The 15,808-nt window shown below is 34.8% G+C and overlaps 1 long non-coding RNA gene across 1 annotated transcript; it reads right to left on the bottom strand.

Moving 5' to 3' along the window:
• Positions 1-316: 316 nt before the first annotated feature.
• Positions 317-11,835, bottom strand: LOC128559367 (uncharacterized). The gene is made up of 2 exons (XR_008372286.1): positions 9,651-11,835; positions 317-7,838 (listed from the first exon to the last, which is right to left on the bottom strand). It is a non-coding gene; the product is annotated as an uncharacterized LOC128559367 (long non-coding RNA).
• Positions 11,836-15,808: the final 3,973 nt, after the last annotated feature.

Here is a 15,808-nt window from a genome sequence, read left to right as displayed (position 1 = left end):
AGCAGGTTAAGGGTTAAGCTCAAAAACGACAAGGAAAATCTACTGACCACAATCAACAATCCTAAGAAGTATGATGACTGCAGGTAAAAGTTTTGTCCAGTTTTGTGATAAAAGCTAAATGATCTGCTGACAGACTGATGGGCTGACCAGCCAACCAATATAAGCATAGGGCTGGGATGGGGGGAATAATAAGCACCATAGCATCTTTTCCTGATCTCACCTGTTCCATATTCTTATACTAGTAGTATGGGGACATAATTCATTACAACCTGTTGCTAGGGTAATCATGGCACAAGAAGACTGAAAAAGAAACAGGTATAAATTCATGTTTTATTCCATCTGTTTATAAATATAGAAATCTGAGCTGATCTGGAAACAAACAGCAAACTCAGAGATGCTCACAGAAATCTAACAAGAGCTACAGTGTATCCATTCAATATGATACCTGAAACAAACACGTGACCTACAGAACTTCAATACCAGTGCTTTAAAATTATTAGACAATTATTGTACTATTTTCATTGTAACATGCAAAACTGAACTATAAAAGGTGAAAGTATAGAATGCAAGCCAAGTATAATGATAGCAGACTCAGTTTCACTGAGTCTGATCGTAAGATATTATAGATTTTTGTCCCTCACACCTAGCATCAGTTTAACCCTTATCATGCTGGACACAATATATCCTGCCTTTGCAGCCAGGGCAGATCATGATCAGCCTGTACATCTGTGCAGTCTGATCATGATCTGCACTGTTTGCTATTCAATCAGTTTCTTTTGGTAAGCACCCCTGTTAACAGTTCATGGTACTGTCCTAATTGAAAGATGGACAAGAAATTTAGCAGGGTAAAGGTTAAGTGATGAAGAATGAATGGACTCTAGAATTTGTTTACCCTTTCACATTTCTATATACATACTTTTTAAAATTACTATAGAGCTGTATCTATCTTTAACATTCATATGATATGAGCCGCCCCAAAAGAAAATCAACATAGTGGCTTTGCGACCAGTATGGATCCAGACCAGCCTGCGCATCCACGCAGTCTGGTCATGATCCATGCTGTTCACTAACAGCTTCTCTAATTGCAATAGGCTTTGAAAGTGAACAGCATGGATTCTGACCAGACTGCACGGATGTGCAGGCTGGTCTGGTTCCATGCTGGTCGCAAACGCACTATGTTGGTTTTCTCATGGTGCGGCTCAAATATGTAACATGTCTTTAACAGAGATAAGGCACAGAGTGGTTCAAAGTGTGTGAATTAAACATTAAACAAAAGGGCCATTATGGTCCAAAAGACACACCCCTAACCTTGACCTTAAATATATGTGATTAATGCACTCTATCACATTAAATACAACAATTCTGTTTACAGTGATCATCCGATGTGTGACAGATAGTACCCTGGGAGGAAAGAGCAAGTCAGGTGGAACCATTTGCACAAATTTTAGAGGATGCTTTTGATCAAATATATTGAACATCCATCAAGCTGTTCATTTTGAATACTGGCCCTGCAGTACAGTCAAGCATAACCACTTGCAAATACTTTGAGAATGCTGCAGACTAGGTGTGGTAAAAATCTATCTAGTAGAATATTTGTTTAATTTGTTTTCTAGTTTTAACCTCTGGTGCCCCCTAAAAGGAGCCAAGCAGAACCCTTTGCCTAATTCTGTGAGAGTTCCATATAAATATTTCAAATACAAGGTTTGTTGAAGATCCATCAACTGGTTTACAAGTAGAAGCTGTTTTAAGGTGTTTCCTATTTTCAGTTTTGACAACCCCAAAAAGTGGCAATGCAGAACCAAGTAAACAAACATGCAAAAGATCCATACAAGGATCCTACATTTCAAAACTTTGGTGAAGTTCCATCCAGTGGTTCAAAAGAAGTCATTTAAGTTTGTTTCTATCTTAAGCTCTGGTGGCCTATAAGTCAATTCTTCTTTTGTCTTGCCAATTTGTCAATGGTGTAAAGAAATTGAAGAAAATGCAAACAGAGTTTCACTTTCAATTTATATCCATTCAACTGGAAAACGAAATTATAAACAGAAATGATGTATTTATTTATTTGGGTTTTACGGCGCATCAACACAGTATAGGTTATATGGCGCCAAACAGGACTACAAATTTTGGTTCCACATCTCATTTACATCATGTAATGACAACACAGAGTCACTCTGCCTTCCTATGTAACTTTTCTTATTGCCGTTCAACATGATAATACAACTACCAATCTTTCAAAGTGTCACTTCATTTAAATCATTAGTATCTTTTTGGTAGGCATCCCTTTTAACAGTAATTGTTAATGGTACTGTCCAAATTTATGATGGACAAGTTCATTATATAAATTTAGCAGAGTAACCTTTATGTCTGTCAAACAGGAACAGAAAAGTTGGAAATATCCCCTTCTACGAGTTTGTAGATGAAATCTTCTAAAGTAAGTGGGGAAAACAATTAATTGTTTAAGAATTATAAAAATAAGGAGCCAAACATTCTAAAAACTCTTTATCCCTGTTGTTTACAATATGAGCCGTGCCATTATAAAACCAACATAGTGGCTTTGCGACCAGCATGCGCATCCATAAGTCTGGTCAGGATCTATGCTGTTTGCTTTCAAAGCTTATTACAATTAGAGAAACCTTTAGTGAACAGCATGGATCCTGACCAGACTACGTGGATGTGCATGCTGGTCTGGATCCATGCTGGTCTCAAAGCCACTATGTTGGTTTTCTCATGGCACGGCTCATATCATTATGAGAAGAAAAGTAACCATTTTAAACGTTTAATGAGCTATCTTTACATAACAACAATTTTGAATTTCAATCATCCATTTGCAAATAATAGAGACATCTATGCCTAAACAGTACTTTAACATGTTTTAGCTAAAACTCACTCCTTTAACTTCAATTATTGAATTCATTAACTTTAAAAGGAAAAAGTATCAAATTTTATTTTTACTAGACAGAGACACACAGTTACTTTAGATGTTTATTTTACATGTGAAAAAGTTTCATACAAAAGTCAACTTTGAAAGCTCAAGAACTATTGATTTGTAATGGACATAAAAACAAGTAAAGCATAAACTAGACACTTGACATTATTATTCTATGGCATAACTACTAACTGTAGAAGGCTTATATACCTGGTTAAAACTTTTGCTGCTCTAATAACATACATACAAGTAATTAAACAAGTCCCTAAAAATGCATGGCACAGAAGCTCAACAATAAATCTAAACATTCCTGTATCTACTATCACCTCTGAGATATATCTTGTAAAATATGTATAAATATAGAATGTACATTGCAATAACAAGATATAGAACAACAAAAATATAACAAGGGACAATTTCTAAAGATGGCCTCTATGAGGTAATTGAAATATGTAACTTTTAGTCTGAAGTATCCTGTGACACAATGAAAGGGTCTTCTAACATCCACATGCTATCACAAGTATAACGATTCACTGCTGTATGTGCAATTCTTTTCCAGGCTCAAAGTTACTGTAGCCTTGACCTTTGACATACTAAAAACCAAAATAAAATGATATATCTACTGACCACATGCTATAATCATAAAAAGGGCGATATCAGTATGCAAAAGTATTCTCCCGCCACTGATCTGAAATTGATCACAGATGTCAAAATCAATATGGGTAATCAACTGACTACAGGCATTCACTTTATGAAATTTGAAAGTCTTGGCATTCTCAACTCGTTGATCTTACTGCATCTCTGGGTCAATGTAACCTTGACTTAAGCTGACATTTGTACAGACTCCCAAGAACAACAGGGATCATCAACTGACCACAGGCAATTATTGTATGAAGTTTGATAATTGAAGACTAAAGTATCAGCCAGCTATTGACAAGAAACCTTTTAGCTTCAAGGTTGCTCTGTGGACTTTACCTTTAAAACACTGACCTAAATTTTCAATAGTTATCTTCTACAGACAATCATCCTTTGAAGTCTTGACATCTTCCGTCTGAACTTTCAGTCTAAATGTCACTTTGGCCTTGACCTTTACACTTACCTCTTAATCAATCAGATCCTTTAAGTTTGGTTGTGACAAGCCCAAGCCTTCCTAAGTTACTAATCAGAAATCATATCTGGTCAAGGTGTCAATATGACCTTAGCTTTTGATGTACTGGACTGGTTTGATGCATTTTTTCTCTTCATCAAAATGTATATTCAGTCTGGAGATCAACTTGACCTTGACCTATGACCTCATGATCATAAAAACACTATCGTTCATCAACTGACCACAAGCAAACATCCTATAAATTTTTTTATAGCTGTGACACTTAGCATTTGCAAACTGCAACCTTGAGCTTAATTCCAAAGCAACACAAGACATAAACTGACTACAAGATATAATCCTATGAAGTTTGAGGACTGTAGGCGTAAGCCCCCTCGTTACTGGTATCTATCAGAAATTCTTGACATTCACTTTTGATCTACTGCATCCTTAAAAGATATCAACTGACTCAAGGAAATCATTCTATGAAAGCTAATCTGTAAGCCAAAATATTCTCCAGTATTCTATCAGAAACCAAATGGACTACTGACACACTGAAAAACAACAATAACAAAACAACAAACCTAAAGGAGGCATAAAAAATATTAAGCCAAAGGAACATATAGACCAGATTTTTGTTTCAGTTTTAAATTAATTAATTATGAAAAAAAGTCCAGAAAAAAAGTAGATTAAATACTGGCTGTACACAAATATACAATAAACTTTTTGATAACAAAGTACAATATAAATTTCCATCTATAACTAATATGTGAAAGTGGGAATATACATCACTCAATCTTGAAAACTTTAATCAGGTCTATAAGCACTATAAAAATATCAGATCCAAATTTTTAGTCACGTAACTACTGCGAGAATCAGTTGCAAGTCCCCTTTGTGAAACCAACCCTAAATCCACTATTATAGTAAGTACTAACAAAGCTAAAATCTATAATTATTCATATAACAAGTTATTATATTGTGGTCTCCTTGGAAACATTTACCAGTACAACCAAATAAAAGATAAAACTTAATGATAATTGAGCTTTTCAAACTATTTATCAAATCTCAAATATGGAACTATCTCAACATTATTCATTATTGGTGCTTAAAAAAGTAAAATGGTTTCCGTCATACAAAGTGTACAGAGTAAAAGTAGTTTCATCATCAGTCGTCTATGATGGTTATACTACAAATTTCTCCACAAAATGTAACACAGTTATGCTTTATTTGAGCAGAAAATAGGGAAAACAAAAATAAAATACGAGGTCAACTATTATAAAATTTAGGAATAATAAAACAAAGTTTAACCTGTGTTATAAGATTCAAAAAATTGAAAACTACTCCCTCACAATTTGGGTGAATATTTCAAAATATTCATTTCCACCCAGTTTGGCATAGAATGTATATATGACACTGAAATGATAAACTGGGTGAAAATAAAATTTAGATATTAGTAAAAATGTAAAAAGAATGTAAATTTTCTGCATTATTTCAAAAGTGTTGCCGAAGTCAAAAGAGAAACAAATTTTCATAGCTTTAATCATACAGGCCTAGTACCCTAGTTTACAGTGAAATCATTAATATTCATTGAGGACTATTTACCATGGATTTTGTGGTCGGGTCAATCCACGGAATTAAGTCCCAAGAAGAAAAGAAAGCTCTTGTGTAACTAATATGGTATCTCCAGTAACAGACACTTTTCTTGGCGTAGTTTCACCTCCTAGTACAACTCTTGAAATACCAAGTGCCGAGCAAGAGAGCTATCAGTATCTTTCCTAATGACTTTGGTTTGATGCAGCCAGGACTCCCGAACTCAAAACCGACACACTTCCATTGAGCTGCAGAGGTTTTTATTCAATCATAGTCAAAAAGACCCATCATAAAATGGCATCCTGTATTGTGAATGAAGTTTTAACAAGATAGTATTTTGAAAGGTCAACATCATTTCCTTTTACATTTTTAAACTGATAAAATTATGTACCGGGTACACATTTTTATCAAATAACCAAAAAGAACAGTTACTACAATGTATGTGAGAATTTCATGCATGTTCTGACTGTGTTCATCAACAAAAATTAAATCCCAAAGAATACAGTCATACAATACCCATTCATCTTATCTCTACAAATTTATATCACCACATAAATAGCTGTTTTGGGCAAAACCACAAAATTTGATGCCCACAAAATGAAATAACTTTACTTAAGTTAAATATCAATCAGGCACAGTATCTGGGCTGACTAAATATAAGGAACATAGCTTTTCAAAGCTATCAAATATCGAGACCTGAATTATTCATCAATAAAAAATTCATGCAAGGAAATGAAGCTTTCTATCTTAAAATTATGTCAAATCTTAACAAAAAAACCAATCCTGGTGTTTTTATATCTCAGAAGACTAAAACACAAATATTTCATTTAAAATATACAACAACAAATTCATCAATAAATAAAAACAAAATTATTTCTTAACAGATGAAAGGCACTGCAATGACAGTAAGTACTAATTTACCTAGTACATGCTATGTATAAACAATAGTTCTAATATGCTTGTTTCTCTTAAAACATGCTGACGCTATAATGACGTCACATTGACGTGCAATGACTTCAATGTTTTACTAGTCACCAAGAAAGAGCGCTACCATATTTTATACAAAGTTCAAGATTGAGGGCATAATTATTAGAATCAAAATAATGTATAGCAAAATCATGTTTTACCTAACTTAATACACTCAAAATCGGATATACGTCCCCAGAATAATTCACTCTGGCGACGCCCTTGTGAAATTTTTCCGCTGAAGTATAACCATCTTCTGTGTATTAATAACGTTAAAACACAGTTTTTCTATACATTTTTTCTTAAATGATTCTGCTTAAAAATACACCATCAACAGCATAGCCATCAACATAACTATGAGTAAGGCAAGTTCACATAAAACAAAATGATAAAAAGTTGCTATGCAAATAGAAGTGACCTAAAGAATAACAATACAAACAGAAATATTTAAAAGATGTAGAACATATAAAAGCTCATGCTGGGATATGGACAGGCTAGTATACGACAATAGTGTGTAATAATCTAATTTAAGTCAATGTACATTTGCATAAGGCATAAAATTTGAGGGTGAAGATAGGCAAAAATTAAATTATATATAGCAGTTCATCACTCAGAAATGAGTTTGTTCCTGCCAGGTGCAATGATTTCAATGTAATATATTACAACTTAAAATATTCATTTTTCCACACTTTCTGCTTGTTGTTATATCCTACATAAGTACTGCATTCCAGAAGTAAGAAAATTGATGGTAAAATATGCCTAAAGCATTTTTGTGATAGTGTTTATAAATGATAAGACCTAGTAACATATACATTTACTACACAGACTTCATCTCCTTAACAACTACACATTTAACAGTTTCAAAAAAGACTGAAGTGTATTACAGTGCAAGACCACAGTGAGGGCTCTAGTGCCAGGTTTGCTAAAGAAATTCATAATGGTCCCTAACAGTTTTCCTTATACTTTCTTTTTGGATTCCTGTAAGTATTAGATACCTTGAGCACATTCCTCATCCCCTTGGAACCTTTTACTGTAGTAGCAAATAAATAATCTATGAATTCATTACATCTTTATAAAAGAATGCAGCAAAAAGAAGAAATTGCATCGATATGATCTTATGTCTTGTGTTGTCACAGACTATATATATCATTGTATCAAATAGTCCTTGTACCCTTTCAGTTTTTTGAGCTGTTTCTTCAGTTCTTTCACAAAGTCTGATGGTTGCACCACAATAGATATATCTCGTCCAACTGCAAGTAGCCTTCTCTCAATCTAAAATGAAAGTGATAAAACAACTACTACTTTCATTCTTTTCAATGGTTTTAATTAATTTTAACCCATTTTGTAGCATGTATCATGCAAGTGAAAAATATAGTTGACATTTTTCACTGTGAATTTACCACATATAGTTCACTGTGGTGATTCACTGAAAAGCATGTAATAACCAAAGGCTATTCATAAAACACATATGTCCCAATAATATCCTAAGTAACTGGGTACGCCATTTTCAGATTCACGTATTCTGTGACCTTTACCTTTGACTTAGATGACGTCACATAGTAGTTGCACAATTATGACGTCATAAACTATATAAATAATGCCAGGAAATACATAAATCTATTTGTCACCACAATCTATTCTGAACATGATAGATCTAGGCAAGAAAAATAACATAATATGTCTGCATGTGTAAGACAGATGTTTTGCCAACCCTACGAACAGTTTTGATATCACAAGAGCTGTCGGAGGACAGCAACGCTCGACTATTCAACAGCCTTGTCGACTGAATGAATACGAGTCGAAAAAAGGGCATAATTTAAAAAAAGCAAAAAAGGGTTATGGGACCTGCATAGTGCTTATCAGCTCATGACAGTGGACAAGTGTGTGAAGTTTCAATCCATTCCCATTAGTGGGTACTGAGATACCAGCTTACATATAAGAATTTAACCCAAAACTCCTAAGTTGAAAAAGGGGCATAATTTTGTAAAAAAATCAAAAAGTTATGGGACCTGCTTTATGCATGTCAGATCATGACAGTGAAAAAGTGTGTTTCAATCCTTTCCCATTAGTGGATACTGAGATACCAGCTTACATACAAAAACTTAACCAAAAATTTCTATGTTGAAAAAGGGGCATAATTTTGTAAAAAAGCAAAATAAAGTTATGAGACCTGCTTTATGCATGTCAGATCATGACAGTGAACAAGTGTGTGAAGTTTCAATCCATTCCAATTAGTGAGTACTGAGATACCATCTTACATACAAACCTTAACCAAAATATTCTAAGTCGAAAAAGGGGCATAATTTTGTAAAAAAGCAAACCAGAGTTATGGAACCTGTGCAATGTAAGTCAGTTTATCACAGTAAACAAGTTTGTGAAGTTTCAATCCATTCCCACAAGTGATTACTGAGATACCAGCTTACATACAAAACCTTAACCAAAAATTTCTAAGTCAAAAAAGGGGCATAATTTTGTAAAAAAGCAAAATAGAGTTATGGAACCTGTGCAATGTAAGTCAGTTTATCACAGTGAATAAGTGTGTGAAGTTTCAATCCATTCCCACAAGTGGTTGCTGAGATACCAGCTTACATACAAAAACTTAACCAAATCGGGACGCGGACGCGGATGCGGACGCCGACGCATGGGCGAGTCCAGTAGCTCTACTATTCTATGAATAGTCAAGCTAAAAAACCGTGCTAACGCTTGGATTTTCATTCCACCCTGTCCCTGGGGTAGGGAAAAACCTGTCTTACTCAGGTAGGCATGTAAGATCCTTACATTCTTCAACAGGAAGCATAATACAGTCATACGTCAGTAAAGAAAACCCTAAGGAAATGAAAATAGTTGTCTTTACTGTTGCTATGTAGTCTCCCAACACAGGTACATTTACACCTTATATTGTTAAACAGGAAGAGAAAACATTGCCCTTCATTAGCAGGTTCTATAGCAGTGGCCTTTTTTCAGAGGTGGTCTTCCACGCAGGTTAGATGGTAAGTAGAAATACTATGTTGGAAAGCACAAAGTTCTTAGATATAGCTTTTTTCTGTAAAGTATGATAAATTGGAAAAACTGAAATATATTTACTTCACTGTCTTTAAAAAAGAGATTCAGTGGTCTCATGTTGATTTCTGTCAGCATCCAGTTACATATACCATTGCCGTCTAGAGTGGTTGGTTTGTGTACAAGGCCATGCTTGTATGCTAATCCATGAGGATCAATGTACACTACCTGCAAATATATTCAACACTGACTTTCACTTCTAACTGACAGAAATATGAATAAAATGAGCTATTTGTGAAACAAAAATGCCACTATGATGGCATGATTGAGAAAACTGGGTAACTATGTAATTTTCAGTTATAAGAATGGATATTGTTTTCAGCCTTAATGTCATTGTCACCTATATCTTTGATATTCAGACCCAAAAAAATATTAGAAATCATCTACCGACCACAACAATCACCCTGAAGTTGATGGCTGTTTCATATTCTAATATGCTTGTCTCTGTTAAAACACGCCTACACTAGAATGACGTCACGTTAAGGTGTAGTGACGTCAAAGTTTTTGTTGCGACTAAGAAAGAGTGCTACTATATTTTATCTACTGTTTTCGATTAAAGGCATATTAGAATTTAAATAATTTATAGCAAAACCGTGTTTTAACACTATTTATACACTCGAGCGGTATTACGTCGAACAAATAATTTCACTTGGGCTACGCCCTCGTGAAATTATTACGCAAGACGTATAACCACCCACCGTGCATAAATAGTGTTAAAGCACTCTTTCTTTTGCTACAAATTATTTCTTAATTAATCAGCAACCACTTTCAATTAAATGGTCACTGTGACATTGTCCTTTGATAAACAAAGCAATATGGTTCATCTATTGACCACAGATAATCATGATATCAAGTCTGCCTGCCAGAGAACCAGATGTTTCACAGTTACTGAACAGAAAGCACTGTTAGTCTCACTGTTATTATGAACTTGACAATTCCCCCTCCCCAAAAACAAGTCGGAGGTATTCTACTAACCTATGAAGTTTGACAGTAAACCTAAGCATTCTTTAGTTACGTACAGTGAGCCATTTTCAGCCTGAAGGATATTGTAACCTTCACCTCTGACCTTTACTGATCACAGGCAATCATCCCTTTAAGTTTGACAACAGTGAGTGACTGTAAGTTTTCTTGAGTAATTGAGCAAAGCAGAAGCCATTTTCAGTATTGAAGTAACTGTGATCTTGGCTTTTGACGTAATACCGTAACCCAAATAGGGACAACCATCCACTGAAGTTTTATGATAACAGATCTGTTTTCTACAGTCGCTGATAGAAAACGGTGTCATTGTCTATAACAGTTACTATTGTTTCTCATTAGTTGTTTCTGAGCACAAACTAGAAGCTGACCAATGACATGGATACATTTTCAGACAGGTCAGGGATTTCGTATCTATTCAGCTGTTGCTACATGAGATAGCTTAATATGATAGACGTTTTCTTGTTTAGCTAATTTGCCTCTTTTGAACATTTTTTGCCCCATTTTACTTGTTGTCTGACTGTCTGACTGCTGTCAGTTTTTTTGTTTCCTATCAGTTCAAATTAAACGCTGTTCTGATTTTAACAAAAGCTGTAAGAGGTTACAGTGCATTCGACTATTTTAATGCTGGATAGTGAAATATCTTAAGCAGCTAGAGCTATCAATGACAATGACAACTAGAAAATGCTTTTGTAAAAAAGCGCATGTCTCCCCCAATGCAAAGTCCTATAGGCAAGAAGTCAATAGGGGTCAGGAGCGAAAGTCAAAGAGACACTGATGGTTGGCTGCAATAGGGATCATCTACTTGGCATGTCCAGTCATCCCGCTAAATTTCAACACTCTTGGCCTAGTGGTTCTCAAGTCACTGTTCAGGCTCCTGTGACCTTGACCTTTGATCAAGTGACCTCAAAATAAATAGGGGTCATCTACTCTGCATGTCCAATCATCCTATTAAGTTTCAACATTGTAGGTCAAGTGGTTCTCAAGTTATTTCTAAAAAATGATTTTACATGAACAGGCCACTGTGACCTTGACCTTTAATTGACTGACCCCAAAATCAATAGGGGTCATCTACTCTGCATGTTCAATCATCCAATGAAGTTTCAACATTCTGGGTCGAGTGGTTCTCAAGTTATTGATCGGAACTGGTTATCAATGTTCAGGCCCCTGTGACCTTGACCTTTAACGGAGTGACCCCAAAAACAATAGGGGTCATTTACTCTGCATGAACAATCATCCTATTAAGTTTCAACATTCTGGGTCAAGTGGTTCTCAAGTTATTGATTGGAATTGGTTTTCCATGTTCAGGCCCCTGTGGCCTTGACCTTTAACAGAGTGACCCCAAAATCGTTAGGGGTCATCTACTCTGCATGACCAACCATTCTATGAAGTTTCATCATTCTGGGTCAAGTGGTTCTCAAGTTACTGACCGGAAATGGTTTTCAATGTTCAGGCCCCTGTGACTGACCTTTCACAGAGTGACCCCAAAATCGTTAGGGGTCATCTACTTTGCATGACCAATCATCCTATTAAGTTTCAACATTCTGGGTCAAGTGGTTCTCAAGTTACTGACTGGAAATGGTTTTCAATGTTCAGGCCCCTGTGACCTTGACCTTTAATGGAGTGACCCCAAAATCAATAGGGGTCATCTATTTTGCATGTACAATCATCCTATGAAGTTTCAACATTCTGGGTCAAGTGGTTCTCTAATTATTGATCGGAAATGGTTATCCATGTTCAGGCCCCTGTGACCTTGACCTTTGACGGAGTGACCCCAAAATCAATAGGGGTCATCTACTCTTCATGATCAATCATCGTATGAAGTTTCAACATTCTTGGTCAAGTGGTTCTCTAGTTATTGATCGGAAATGGTTTTCAATGTTCAGGCCCCTGTGGCCTTGACCTTTGACAGAGTGACCCCAAAAACAATAGGGGTCGTCTACTCCAGCAGCCCTACAACCCTATAAAGTTTGAAGGTTCTAGGTCAAATGGTTCTCCAGTTATTGCTCGGAAATGAAGTGTGACGTACGGACGGACGGGCGGACAGGGCAAAAACAATATGTCTCCTGGGTGAGACATAATGACAATGACAAATTTTATTTGCTCTAAGGCCACAGGCCCATGCAAAACATAATTATACAACAAATATTTTCAAATTGCATAGCATGTGCATTGTAGATCATGTTGTAGAGCTATCACTGGAGTAATTAATACTACTGCAATAATGTCAGACAAAAAATATTTCATATATAAAGCTTCTGAACTAACAAGAAAAATTTAAATGAAGAAATTGAATCCATGCCAGATAAAATGTCATCAACATCTATACTTCATGGACTTTGTAAGGGAAGGGAGAGAACTTCAACAGTCAATAGTATCCCCATCATTGAATATGCAAAATTCAACTGAGCACAATATGATACAGCCTTTAACAAAATGTATTAAACTCTCTATCTCTCCAGTATGGCATTAATCAAAAACCTCTCATCAGCAGTATCATTTTTATATTGACCAAAAAAAAATATTTAGTAGACAGGTGTCATTCACTAAAATATCATAAGGTATTTACTTCAAATGAAGAAAATTCTCATCATAAGTATTTAACTCAACTAAATATATAACTTTAATACGATCCGATCCATTTTCCTCTTAAACAAGGAAGCTGAAAACAGTGAATTATTATACAACAATTCATTTTTCTAACGTCACAATTATTACGTCACTGCGTCAAATAGCACAGCGGTGCGCTGGAAAAAAACCCCAATTAAAATGGAAAAATTTTAAATGATGCCGCGTGTTAGAAATCGAAAAAAAAATAACAAACTATTTGTATTTGGTCTTAAATAAAATCATTGCGTTCAGTACGTACACGTACCATTATATTACTCGGGCTGCACCCTCGTGATGAAAATTCCTTCGCATCTGAACTCCAATGATTTATTCAGCGACAAAGCACTAATTAAGATAATATTTTTTTTAAAAAAAAATTGTGTGTGTAAAATCAACATTCAAAACAATTCGCAGAAAAAACTGATATTTCATCCTTAATACAGTGAGATAAGAATAATGATACAAAAATTATAAATTGCTAAGAATGACTATCATATACAGCCAAGTTGTTGCATTCTCCCCCTTTAAGACAAAATATTCAGGGATCTGTAACATTTTTTTTAAAGACTTTTATTCCCATATAAAAACTTACTTCAGCTGTCCCCACCACCTTTTAATCCCTGGCTTCACCTTCGTGCCCTCTGTATAGAAACACCTGGGCATTTGGTATTTACGTATAGAATCTCTAATTTCAGCTGAAAAAAAAAAACAGTTTTTTGTAATGTCTCTGTGAAAATTATATTGTTAAATTTTCAAAAATCTTTTACTGTTATTTCTTTAAGTATACCTAGACAAAAAACCATTAGCTTCCCTTGATGAAGCATGCTACACTCAAAGAAAGTTTTCAAACCCCCTGGTGAGTATAGGTAGGTGTTTGAAGCAGAAACCTGAACTCCCCCCAAAACAAAATTTATGTAAGCAACAACAAACATGTCACAATCACATTATTTTTAGTTACTTTTCTTGGAAAGATTACGAATGCTTACAGAAGTAATACCATTATTATTTGGATTTTGTACTCTTAACAAGAAGGTATTGATGACCCTAGATTGTTCACCTAAGTTTCACAGCTTGCTTGAACTTTAGGTACAAGGTTGTAAAAGAAAAATGTTGAATTATCTCAAAATTTCAAGAAGACACTATATTGAAGAGTAGATCCAAAACCTGAAACTGTGGTTTTGTGTGAAAAATGTTCGGGTTTTTTTCTTCATAAACTGTATCTGCAAAATTTCCTCCTAGAGCCCTTTTAGTCGTGTCTCAGTCCCACAAACAGGGAAACCCCTGTACTGGTTACATTTTTGGGTTTTCCATCGTACAAAATAGTCCCATTTTATTGGGGGTTTTAAAATTGCCATTTTTGTATTAGTCCAATGAGTATCATAAATTAATAAATTAGTGAAAAAAGTAATGAAGTCTTAGGTTGGGAGAAAATTTGTATACAGTTTTACTGAGTTAAAAAACCCTAAGTGCTTTTAAAGCCAATAACCATGTTCGAAAAAAACTGGTTAAACCTTCATCCAAAACCAGAGAAAAATAATTTTCATCATCTCCTAAAAAGGTCCCATTTTGAAGTTAGGGGTTTTTTAAACTGACACGTCCAATATGTATATATTTTTAATAAACATACTGGAAAAAAGTAAACCAGTTAGTTTATGCTCTCTGGTGGGCCATGTTTTTGACAAATTGAAATGTCTTGGACAAACATGGTTTACGGTTAGTGGAGGAATGTTTCTGTGAAATTATTCAAAATCTGACCAGAAGTGTCTGAAAAGAATATTTTTAAAGTTTCTACTACATACATGGTTAAGGGACATGCCTCTAGCCCCCATTTTTATTTTAACAAATAAAAATAATCTGAATGCTCTTGAAAAGGGTTTTCAAAAGGAAAAATTTCAGTAAAATCATTTTGAAACCAAGTAAGGAATTCCTGAAAAGAATATTAAAAGTTTATACTTTATATATAAAGAGGAAACATGGCACGCCCCTGGGGGAAAGAATAATTGAAAGATTTTGGTAAAGGTTCATCTAAGGAAAAAAATTATTTTGAAAAAAGAAAGCATTTTTTTGACAAAAAATTTTTTGAATTTTCTTATTGTCTTTAAATGAAAAATCTCCCCTACATAGTAGAATTATCCAACTAATTAAGATCAACCACAGTAGATTTGTGTGAAATCACTTTGAAATCTGGCCTGAGAGGACTCGGGGAACAATATTTTTTAATTTTTTCCATATTAACTTCCTTGGGACTAAGTTACTATTTTTAACAAATCATATAAAGTTTTGCAGGGGTCATCTGAGGGCATTTTCAGGGGAAAATTTAAAATCAGGCCAACAGTTATGGAAAAATGATTTTTTCCTCATAGAGAATTTACCCTGGCCAACAGGGCCAAATCAAAATATTTGAAGAAAAATTCTGTAGTGGGAAACCCCAAGGGAAACATTTCAATGCAATACTTTGGAATTTGGCCATTGGTTTTTGGAAATTTTTTTTAAATTTTCCCCATACGCCAAGTTGAGAAAAAGCTAAGCCTCTGGCCCCTTTTTTCTAAAAATCAAAAAAAGAAAAAAATTTGGTGAGGGTTATTTCCACAAAAAAT

This window comes from Mercenaria mercenaria, chromosome 9, assembly GCF_021730395.1.
Source record: "Mercenaria mercenaria strain notata chromosome 9, MADL_Memer_1, whole genome shotgun sequence".
Taxonomy (NCBI): domain Eukaryota; kingdom Metazoa; phylum Mollusca; class Bivalvia; order Venerida; family Veneridae; genus Mercenaria; species Mercenaria mercenaria.
The sequence above is the reverse complement of the archived record's forward strand: the minus strand, read 5'-3'. Positions and strand labels throughout refer to the sequence as shown.